Consider the following 12,335-nt stretch of genomic DNA (forward strand, 5'->3'; position numbering starts at 1 on the left):
CAGTACTGTCAGGGAGGTGAGCCCTCATAAGGAGAATGTGTAGTGTAAGAAGCATGAGATTTTAATCAATGAAAAGAGGAAGAAGAACCTGAAAAGAAGATTGAAAGAGAACTACAAAAATGTTAGAAGGAAAGCCAAGACAGGGAGTTAAAAGAGAGGTAAAACCAAGTTGTCAAATGCTGTTGAGATGTTGAACAAGTAAGCCAAGAAGTTAAAAGTGGCCTTACGATTTATCAACCAGGAGATCGTTTGTGCCCCTGGGCACAACAGTGTAACTGGAGAGACCATGGTGGAAGACAATTGCATGGATTGAGGAGTGGATGAGGACAATGAAATGAAGACAGCAAGCTTAAAACAACACCTATGAAAAACTTGTTTTTAAGAGAAGGAAATAGTGTAGTAACTTAATGGCAGTTTAATGTCAAATGGATGTTATTTACTCTTGCTTCTTTGCTTCCTTCCTTCCTTTTCCTTCCTTTTAATGGAAGATGCTTGAGCTTGTGCTTATGTGGAGGTAGAACAAATTTAGGTGGTCTTACAGTAACCTGCCTTTCTGTAAGTCTCATTGTGACTGTCTATCTTGAATGCAGTGTTGGGGCCCAGGGCAGGCTACCCCCAAATATGCCACAATGGCATATTGATTATTTTAAATTAAAGTTGCTTGATAAATAGCCAATGCAAAAAGGGCATTTTGACTCTCTTTTCTCTGTTTTCTCTGAAAGCAGGAAATCTCCCATGTGAAAGGTACCCTCCCCACACCGAGAGATAGAGAGACATTCTCATCACCAGAGCTAGGGAATTCAGGGCTGAGAAGTCTGTATAAACAAACCTTGGTATTTTTTTATGAATTTACTGCTCCAAACCGAAACTCTCCTTAAATTACTTACTAATTAAGCATCCACACCTAAATTTCTTTGTCCTGTCAAATCTTCACAAATTTATTATTTCTTTGTATAAAAAGATGTAAAATCTGCCTGCTTTGGTCATTTCTCTGAGCATCATTTTTATGCTCTCCTAAGTTAAACTGGTTTTTCTACTGTTAATCTGTCTTGAGTCTTTTTTTTTCTTTTTTTATTAGTCCAACTGGAAGAACTCAAGAGGGGTAAGAGTAAATTTCCCCTTCCCCAATAGCAGCAGTAAGACCCTGGCCTTTCACCTACTCTGGGTCTTATACTCAATTTCTAGTGACAGAGTGAGTGACTTGTGCCCTCCCATTCCACTCCACTCACGCCACCACACCCCATGTTGGAGTCTTCCAAGTGCTTTCCCTCATCCAAGCCATCCAACCTGATTTCTATTGACACCTCTTAATTTCCAGGTAGGACAATTTTCCACAAAGTGTCTTTGACATTGTCCTTTTATTCACTCATTGAACCTATCATAGAGTCTTGCTGGGGCAGGGGGGGAAAGGAGACTGCGGCATTGTGTTACTCTTTTGGATTCCCTTCAAGGCTTTTCCTTACCTCATCACTTGAGACATAACTTCCCGGTACCCGTGGTAGGGCAGGGGTGGGCAGAGGCAGTCTATTGGTTAATGACTCATCATCTAGAGCTGTGATTCCCAAACTTTGGTGGGTTCCAGATTCCCGTATGTCTTTGAGAGGTACAAGGGAGCCTTGAATCTGTAGACTCAACAAGGGTGGTTAGAGTATGAATAAATGAAGACTTACTCATATCAATATAACTGTTCTCCAGAAGTACGATTATGTTGTCACTGATACAATATAAAGCCATTTAAAAAATGCTCCTGAAGGTAGGTTTTACATTATGTATTTTTTCTCTGTATTCATGGAAGTAGTATAACATATAAGCTTCAGATCCCAAGCTTTGGAATCTGAGAGATGTGCTGTATCTTGACCTGTGTAACTTTAGGAAAATTATTTAACCTCTCTAAGCACTCAGTTTCTTAATTTATAAAATGAGGACTGAAATACGTTCATCACAAGGCTGTTTAAAGGAGAAAATGTATGTGAAGTGCTTCATATAGTGCTTGGTACACAGTAAGGTTATAGTAAATGATGAAGATTATTGTTCTTGAAGTCAAACTACTGTCACATGAGGGTACAAATTTTTTCATCATTAAAAGGTTTGTACCCCAAAATGAAGTATTTCCATTGATCTCCAGAATTTTTCTCCAGGACATGCCATCAATACTGTGTATCCTTTGTTCAATACCTGCAGTGTGAAACTAATGTGTCTAACTCATCTGTGCTAACGATTTAATTTGTCTCCCCTCCCTAATAACCTTTGCGTTGTAACAGGGGAACTTGCCGTACCTTAATGAAAATAAGTGACTAATGTGAGAATTGCAGGGCGGGAGAATGAGATGCGTCTGGGAAGGGACCCCTTTCTCAGGGACTTTTGCATCATAGAGTGCAGGAGCTGGAGGCTGCTCAGGCTGCCTCTGGATAGGGCTGGTCTTGTTCTACAGAAGAATAAATCTGTGTGAAATCAATACCAGCTCCTATTGTTTTCAAGTTTTACTCCTTGCCTTTAGGGTGCAGACACACAATGGACACTCAGTAAATATTTGTTGAATGCGTAGATTGAAGAGGAAGTTGGGGCAGATGTGGGGGGATTGAAAGGCTCATCTCAGGAGGCCAAGAAAATGTCTGAGAAAAGATCACTTGAGCTCAAAGACGGAGCAAGTAGCCGATTCAACATGATTTCCTTTAATTTCCTCTCATTTTGTCATTGACTTGCTCCTATGCAGTTGACTTTTTCCTTTTCTTAGTCTGTGACAAAGAACACAATAACTCCAACTAACCTTGGAAGTCCAGAGTAAAAGCAAAGACAGTTGATCAATTAGCAGTGCTGGTATAACATAGTAGTGCCTGCTACTCTGCCGATAGAGTACTTAGTCATAATATTAAAAATACAGTGTTATAAAAAGAATGCTAGTATGTAAATTGAAATGGCTCACTGCTATCATCTAATTCAGAGGGTTGTTTTTGTTTTTTTTTTTACTTTTTATAAATAAAATACATCCTCAGAGAATCTGGAAATTGGACTTAACCAGGAAAACACACAGAGAAAATGCCATAAATGGTTTCAAGGGACATTGTTTTTCTGAATCACATTTACAAGCCTCTTAGAAGACCACAGATTCCAGGTTAAGAACTTTTGATGGAGTCCGACCACTTTATTTTATGGAAAAAGGAACTGAGACTCAGAGAAGTTAAAGTCCCAAGTCCAAACCAACACAGTACTTGTAAGTCCTAGACTAGAACCCGGGGCTAGAGACTTCTATTATGCCAAGTTCTTGATAAGTTCTAGTGAAGCTTAGCATCTTATTAAGCTAAAGGAAGTCTCTATTCCAGATAGAATTCTATGAGGCAAGATAACACAACATCTTCCTAATCACTCAGGCAGAGAGTGTACAAACAAACAGGCAAAAAACAGTTCCTGTTGTTTTCATGTTACAACCCCTGTCTTTGAAGAACCCTAGATTTCTTCATCTCAAAGTATGCTTTTAAACTCAATTTACTCATCATTGTGCCCTCAAGTGGGGTTCCAGCTCACCTCCCTATCTCTTTTAAAAGAAGTTAATCTCTTCATCAATAGCATCAGAGAGGAAGGTTGTAGAAGGCTCCTTTGATGTCTCATTTTAGGGTCCAATAACCTTCAATATTAGAAATTTATTACTACACTCCCAGAGGCACGTTTTACGTACAGGTGGAGCCTGACAGCCCAACATGCTCTGCAGTTGGTACGTAACATTGTTCTTCTCAAGCTCATTTTGGATGCTTAAAACTTAGAACAAGATTTTGTTTTCTTGTTTTGTTTATAAGGTTTCCCAAGTTATAAGGACCGGCAAAGGTTGTACATCATCCAATACAGTTCTTAAATGATTTTAGTTACTGCTTATTCAGGTGTTTAGTTACTTTTTATTCATTATATTTGCAACATCTGAAAATTATAGCAAACATTAAGTTTTCCAAGTGTATCACGTGATTCGCAAGATGTAACTTTCATTCTTCAATTTTATATGGTCATGTTTGATTTGCTTGAACTAGTTTATTTACACTATTGAATTCATGTTTTTCTTCTCTATGATAATTGATTTGCAGAGAATTTTAACCTAGTTTCATACTCAGAAAGTATTTACTATGTATGCCTACTATGTGCATAGCCGTGTGCTACACAAAGTTTTGTTTCCGAAACTATGAATGTGTATTATTTACGTGCAGACTGGCTTTTAAATAGTACAGATATAAATATGCCAAAAAAAATGTGGTGGAGCTAATAGTTCTTGAGGTAATCTTTGGTCAACAAAGGGAAAATAGCCACTGCCATGGTGAGACAAGATTTATATCTCTTAGGTTCCTAGAAGCCATTATTATATTGAGAGGAAACTATCTATCTACCCTTGCCCACCACAAACACACACACACACACACATCCATGGCTGCTAAATCCTCAACTTCATGGCATAGAAAACAATGTCACCTTGGAGAACAGATTATGTTTGAAGGAAATCCAACAGATACAGGAGGAATTACGAGTCATGCAAAGATAACGTATCAAGGTCCCCATCAGTCTAGCTGACCAATAGCTACTAAGGAGACATGTTGAGAAGTGGAGGGATAGACAGCAAGTTTTAGCTCTGGATTGTGAGGAGGGTGGGCTGTGAGAAAAATGAAGGATGTCTAGTTTGTAGTGTGCTTACTATGTGCCAGGCGGGAATGGATTCAGAATTTGTGGTGCATGAAACTTACGTGACTTGGGAGTTTCAAAGAAAAATAATACAGAACTGTAAACAGAAAATTAAGTACAAGAATATTTATTTCGAATGAGAAAAGAAATTACAATAAACTATGAACATATAAAAGAACAAATATCACAAAGAAAACTTCAGAAAAATAGCAATAATTTAGTTTTTATTCATTTATTAACTTCCAGAAACACATTTACAATCCTTTTTTCAATCTATATTTTTTTGGCTACATACTTTTCTATCACATCTTCATTTGAAATTATTTTGCAATATCATTTTCTTTTTTTTTCTGATGAGGGAGATTGGCCCTGAGACAACATCTGTGCCAAAACTCCTCTATTTTGTATGTGGGACACCTTGACAGCACAGCCTGACTAGTGGTGCACGGGTCCACACCCAGGATCCGAACCCATGAATCCCAGGCCACTGAAGCGGAGTGTGTGAACCCAACCACTATGCAACCAGGCCGGCCAGCCCTGCAATATCATTTTCTATAAAGAGACAATTCAGTCTTTCCTCAAGAATTTCTTTTCCTCTAAAATTTGTTTCTCATTTTTTTCCCAGTTTTATATCTTGTTAGGAATTTAGAATTGTTGCCAAATTTGGGAAAACCTCCATCATGTTTCTTTTAGAAATGAGCTATTACAGATGTGCTCAGTATTTGCAATACTGCTACAGGTTTGTACAACCACAGGAACTCTGATAAATTCTATTTATCCCAATTCCCATCAAAAAGAAAAAAAATGACTAAGGTGTTTATAATTATATGCACTTTACATCTTCTAAAATATTTTTGACAAGAGAGAACTTCTGTTTTGACTTGGTATCCAAGAGAATTAAATGTTCCAGTCACAATATTACACATGTGATGATTGGAAGAATATTGCAGAAAAGCTTTGGTCTCATACATTTCAAACTTTGTTTTTCCTCCATTATTCATGTGCATATGGTGCTGGGAGCTATAAGACGCTATAGCCTTTAGCCCCGTAGCTTGGTGTCATGACCCCAGCTGAGTTGGCACCATGGAAGTTAGGACTCCTCCTGGGAGCCATTCCCAGACTGTGACAGGTAGCAAATGCTTAATTATATATGGAAATAAGTGTGAACCATATTAATAAATCCAATAAACTTGAACTAAATATATCCCCAATTTGGCCTTCTCTTAGAGGTTCCAAAAAATGGATTCTCTGTCACAAGGGAAAACTTGATGCGAGGGAGAGAGGTTGCAGTGGAAAGAGACAGTGGTGTTAATTAAGATGTGATTAGAACACCTTAACTGTTTCAGGCTGGCCTGGTGGTGTAGTGGTTAAGTTTGCATGCTCTCCTTCAGGGGGCTGGGGTTCACAGGTTCGGATCCTGGGCACAGACCTGCACACCACTCATCAAGCCTTGGCATCCCACATGCAAAACAGAGGAAGATTGCCACAGATGTTAGCTCAGCAACAATCTTCCTCAAGCAAAAAGAAGATTGGCAATACATGTTAGCTCAGGGGCAGTCTTCCTCACCAGAAAAAACAAAAACAAAAAAAACAAAAAGAACAAATTTTGAAAATTTCACAAAACCATAGATCAATGTGAATATATTACTGGGCCTTTGGAAGAGTCCGGAAGCTTAAGCCACACCAGCTTCATGACTAAGCTGCCTCTGACGACAATAGTTCTAAAGTACCAAGTCTTACAGCATCCCTATGCCCTAGAGTTCAGACCTTAAGCCTATTTTTCTTTCTTTCCTTTTTTTTTTTTTTTTGAGGAAGATTAGCCCTAAGCTAACATATGCTGCCAATCCTCCTCATTTTGCTGAGGAAGACTGGCCCTGAGCTAACATCCGTGCCCATTTTCCTCTACTTTATATGTGGGATGCCTACCACAGCATGGCTTGACAAGTGATGCATGGATCTGTACCAGGGATCCGAACTGGCAAACCCTGGGCCACCAAAGTGGAATGTGTGAGCTTAACCACTGGCCCCCTTTCTTTCTTTTTTTTCTTTGAAGTTTTTGTCATATTTATTCCCTCCCTTGATGATCTCAAATAGCCTCCAGGCTTTAAATGCAATCTGTATTCAGACAATGCCTAATTTCTTTCTCTACTCCCTGGAGCTTTAGAATCATATATCTAAGTGTCTTCATGTTACTGAGCAAGGTCTCACTGCCTGCTGCAAATAGAAGCCAATACTATGGTACCAGCTTTTGAGAAAAGAAAAACTTTATTGCAAAGTCAACCAGAAAGGAGACAGGAGGCAAGTCTCTCAAATCTGTCACCCCAATCCAGAGTTTGTGGGGAAATTTAAGGAGTTAGGGGAAGAAGCTGATTGACTAGTCTCTAATCAGTCCATTTATGATAATCAAGCTGTTTGGGCTGCTGGAAGCCAGGTTTTCCTTACTGAAGGACTATTCACTTTGTAAAGGGCTCCACTGGCAAAATTTCTGAAGATTCTTGCTTCTGGGGTCATTCTGGGACTATGGTTTCCTGTCTGGCACGTGTACTGTGCCGTCTTTGTTATTGAGCAAAGTTTGATTAAAATGACCTGTTTTAAGGAAGCAAAACTACTTTATGCTGGTCAATATTTTGTGGGCTGTTTCAATGCCTCCCTTTTCTTTGCACGTTCATTAATCTTGAAGGAAATAGGGCAGTGACTGCTCTAGCGACTTCCTGGAACAGGCCTTCTATCTCAAATTCCTTTAGACAGTCAGGGGGAAGGTCAAAGTTTCTTTCTCAGTCTTTTGTTTTTTAAAATAATTAAGACAAAGGACACATTTTGGGGTGGCTAATTCTGATACCCCACATTCCCACCTTTGAAACTTCAAGAGGTTTCATGATCTAGAAACAGTTGGTGAATTGTTCCCTCTCACTGAACACCACCCAGTCTCTTAGTCCTGACAATCAGTCAATCTAGTTAAATTCATTTCAGGAGTCAGTGATGCAGGTGGGCTTTCAAAGTTAGGCCTATATTATACAAGAAAACAATCAGGTATTTAATAAGAAGGATTTATATGGAAACAAACAAATAAAAAAAAAAAAAAACCACAGTTAATGGTTGGAGAGAATTATAAACCAATTCTGAGCCCAGGGGACAGCCAGTCAAGAAGATTTCTAGATGTCAGGGTTGAAGCATCTTTAGCAGTTTGAAATGTCTCTGATAATGTCGTCAGGTGTTCTTTTTGAGTGGTTTATACAGCAACAGGCATGAAGATTGCCTAAACGTGGGCTATTGTGGTGATCTCTCTTAAGTTTATATCAAGCTGTCCAGCTTCAGTTTGTAGAGCTATCAGGAAAAAAGGGTGTTTTCAGGTCTGAATGATTCCAAATGAAAAGTACGGAGAAAAGTTGAAAACATTGGTTTGGAGATTTGTAGCCAGATATTTCAGGAAACTAGAAGAATTCAGGATCTAGTCCAGTTTACAGGCAGAAAACAAAACCTAAAAGACAATAGAACTAGAATGTGTATTATAGTTTCTACACTATAATACACTGCAGTGTATTATAGAAGCATAGCTTTTCTCTCTAAAACCACCCTCATTTTACAAAAGATGATCAGATTAAGATTGATTGGTTTACAAAGTAAGTCTAGTTTCAATAAACTTGGCCCAATTATTTACATAAGTCAATTGATCATATAGATTCTTTTAAATCTGCTTTGCTGGAATTTTTCATAAGGAATCTCAGGTTGAACTTTAAAGGCTTCTCAAGGCCAGGAAAGCCAAGTCAAGGACTTGTCATCAGACTCTGCCTGCAATATCTATAGGTTTGGGGAAATTCAGTTCCCCAAAATACCCTGAAGTTCTTGCACCTGCCAGGAAGTGACCTTTGATCACCTGGTAAGGTTGCTGGAAACCATGTAAGCAAGGAACCAGGCCAATATTTCCAAGTGGGGTCATTTTCCCCATAAAGTCAACCTTTGTTCGTTAAAGACTTCTGGTCATTTCCAAGTCTATGTATGTCTCTCTCAAATATGACATTCCAATCAAAGCATTGGTAATATAACCAATATTTCCAATTGTGTCCTGTTATAAGGAGGGTAGATTCTTATTGAAATTACGCAAATAAGTATATAGTCATGAAAATAAGAATATTCACTCGTTCTAAAGTCTGGAGGGATCAGGTAGGGAGAAAAAGATAAATCTTTTAATTTTGAAAAGAGAAAAGTTTTCCTTAAGTCTGGAAAACGAAAACATTTTAAAAATCAGCAATATTTCAAACAAAAAGTCATAAAGTTATAATCATTCTCATCAGTTCACTCAGTCCTGTGTAATCAATTCCTGATCTTGATGTTTTGTTAACTGTTTTATGAAACCATCAGTTTCTCCATTAGCCTTCTGTAATTTCTTACCTAGCTCAGTTTTATGATCTGAAAAGTTTATCAGAAACCTGTATTCTAGAGCATTTGTCAGAGTCCTTTCCATTAGTCTCTTGGAAGATGAAACATGTTTGCGAAAGCACTAGAGTAAAATAGTAATTGTCAATAATTTAGAAAAGACTTAAAAATGGCAATTGACAAAGAAATTTGGTTATTTCTATGACATATAAAATTTAATTTAGGAATGCTATACAATTTTTAAACCACTTACATTAATAACATTTACCCACATAACCTATATTTACCCATATAAACTAACAAGGTTTATCATCATTTATTTGATAATGCTTCCCAGGCAATTTAACATACTAAATAAGCCTAATTAATTTAATATCTCCCTCTTTATAGGAAGAGAGAAGAAATTATTGGAGAAATCCCAGGGATCTGTTGGAAATCTCAAAGTTACTTTCAGGACTTTATTTAGGATTTGAATTTTGAGGAAGTTTGTCAAAAATATCAAAATGTTTAAAACACTTGGTCAAACAGGATCATAGGTCACTGTGAAACAATGCTTAGTTATCCACTTAAACAAAGTGACAATAGAAGATGTCAAAGGCAAACATAAAGAGTTATTAAATAGTTACTAAAAACCTTACAAAATATAATTTCTGCCTTTTAGGTAGACTTACTTAAAAATAAAGAAAAATTCTTTATCTCTTTATGAAGAGCAGACAAAGTTCAAGAAAATTACCCTTTTAAGAGAGACAATACCAAATTCTAGTTTTGCATCAGCTTACTTTTGATATTTAAGCTTATTTACTTAATTAAATTCATTTTGATCCACGCACAAAACTTTTTCCTCAGGGTTCCTCTTCTGAAAACCCTTCTATAACTTTCTTTTTACACTCAGACTTTGTACCATGTCTTCCCTCCTTCCTAGTACTTTAGGACAAGTTTATCTTTCTTTAAAGAAACAAACAAACAAATCTCCATTCTTTTTCCTTCTTTGCTGAAAACATACATCTTACTTTCCTTGAATACAAAGATGTTTTCTGTATTAACATTTAGTAGCTTTAATGTCCACAAACACTTCATGAGACATTTGACAAAGTTAGCTATCATTCTAAGTTATTATTTTTGCCAACAAATTTTATAACAGAGATAACATGAGCTTATTTGACTAATAAACCCAAGTAGAATAAAGACCGCATGTCTACATCGTATCCAATGTTAATAACCCACATGCCTATTTCAATCAAACCAACAAACTTAAATAAGCTTTAAATACAGCTCTTAATTTTGTACATACCATCCAGAGGTAGAAAAATACCACATTTTTACACCATATACATATAGACATACATGAACATACAGATACACACAAACAGGAATCTTATAGTTTCTGTTAAATTTTTGCTAGATTTTGGACAAGAGTGCTTTTATAGCTGTTTTTCTCTCCTTTTACAGAACAGGTCTAATTGCAAGATGGCATCATGGTTCAAAGACCCATTCACAGGCTGTAACTAACCTGACCCCAATGAGTACTGGGGCCAGGGTATATTACAAAAGAAAATAATTTCCTCTTTCTTTGTGGGCTCCTAATTGAACATTGCCCAATTTTGAAGAATGCATCTCAATGGGCTGCTATTTGGTATACCATTTACATTTCCTATTTTAAAGGACTTTTTCAAGGTGGCCACATCAAGGTCTTTCTAGGGGTGGTGTTTAGGATCTGACAGTGTGATGCTTGTGGGAACAGCTCCCCCAAGAATGATCAAGGGGTCAGTTGTTTCATGATGTACATATTTTGACATCAACAAAGTTCAGGCGAGTAAGCGCTGGGTGAGCTGCCACTGCCGACTGCTTTGTTGTGAACAGTAAAGGTTTAGTAAGGTATGTTCTTCAGGTGGGGTCGGGGGGTCCCTATGAGGCCTTTGCATGTCATGGGCAGATGCCTTGACACTTCCAAAAAATCCCCTGTCACCTGGGAACATCCCAAAGGACCAGAGGGAACTATGCTTCATTTCTTTGTGGTCAGAAGACCTTCAAAAATTTAGTTTGTTATGGTCACCGAGAAACTCAGTCCCCAAACAGATAATTCATTTTAGACAAACAACATTACTACATAACTTGCAAGTGAACCTTTTATCCTGTCTCTAATTATCCTGGATCCAGGCCCAAGATTCAGGACTCAGCCCACCAGGATTCCCCAGAATACAAGTCCTACTTAGGTTTCCAGTGGATCAAACCAGAAAGATGAGGTAAGGGACAGTTACTTTATTAATGTTGCTCACCTGAATCCCAGAGATGTCTCAATGCAGAAGCGGTTTCTTTTCACGAACATGAAAGAAGAAACCAATGGTCTTAGAGTACTGCAGCAGGAAACAGGACTGCAATCAGCCAAGCCTCTAGACAAAGTGGTCTACGTGGCCACTTAAGGTTGATGAGAACAGCTCATACCCTGCCAGGGGCTGCAGAGCCTCAGTCCAGTGGTCATGGGACCATGATCCCTTCATGGTCACCAGGAATTGTAACCAAGCAAGGGCTTGCTGCCTGATGCACTTAGAAACCAATATCATGGCGCTGGCTTTTGAGAAAAGAAAAACTTTATTGCAAGGTTGATTGGCGTGGGGACAGGAGGCAAGCATCTCAAATCTGTCTTCCTAATCCAGGGTTTGGGGGGAAATTTAAAGGGTTACAGGAAAAAGCTGATTGGCTAGTCTCTAATCAATCCATATATGGTAATCAAGCTATTTGGACTGCTGGAAGCTGGATTTTCCTTATTGAAGGACTTCTTGCTTCGTAATGGGCACCAGTGGCAACATTTCTGAAGATTCTTGGTTCTGGGGTCATCCTGGGGCATTGTTTACTGCCTGGCACACACACAGTGTCATCTCTGTTATTGAACAAGGTTTGATTAAAATGACCTGTTTTAAAGAAGCAAAACTAGTTTAAGCTGGTCAATGTTTTATGTGCTGTTTTGTTTTCAATATCTCCATTTGGATGTCTAAGAGACCACTCAAAGTCAACATCACTACAACTAAACTCTGGATCTTGCTCCCTAAAGCTTTTCCACCCAAAATTTCTCAGTGGCAACTTTATCCTTTAAATTGTTCACAGCAAAAAAATTAGAATTTTCATCAAAAATATCTGGAATACAAGAATTTAGTTAGGAAAGCTTCACTGCTCATACAATTTGCAACCTGGGGAGAGGTGGCCTTTGGCAGCAAACCAAAAGTACACTCCAGGAGAACAAAGAAAGGTAGCTGCCCTTACAGAAAAAGTTCCTGCCTAGTTCCCACTCAGGTCTGCTTATGCAAATG

Source organism: Equus caballus, chromosome 8 (genome assembly GCF_041296265.1).
Source record: "Equus caballus isolate H_3958 breed thoroughbred chromosome 8, TB-T2T, whole genome shotgun sequence".
In the NCBI taxonomy this organism is placed as follows: Eukaryota; Metazoa; Chordata; class Mammalia; order Perissodactyla; family Equidae; genus Equus; species Equus caballus.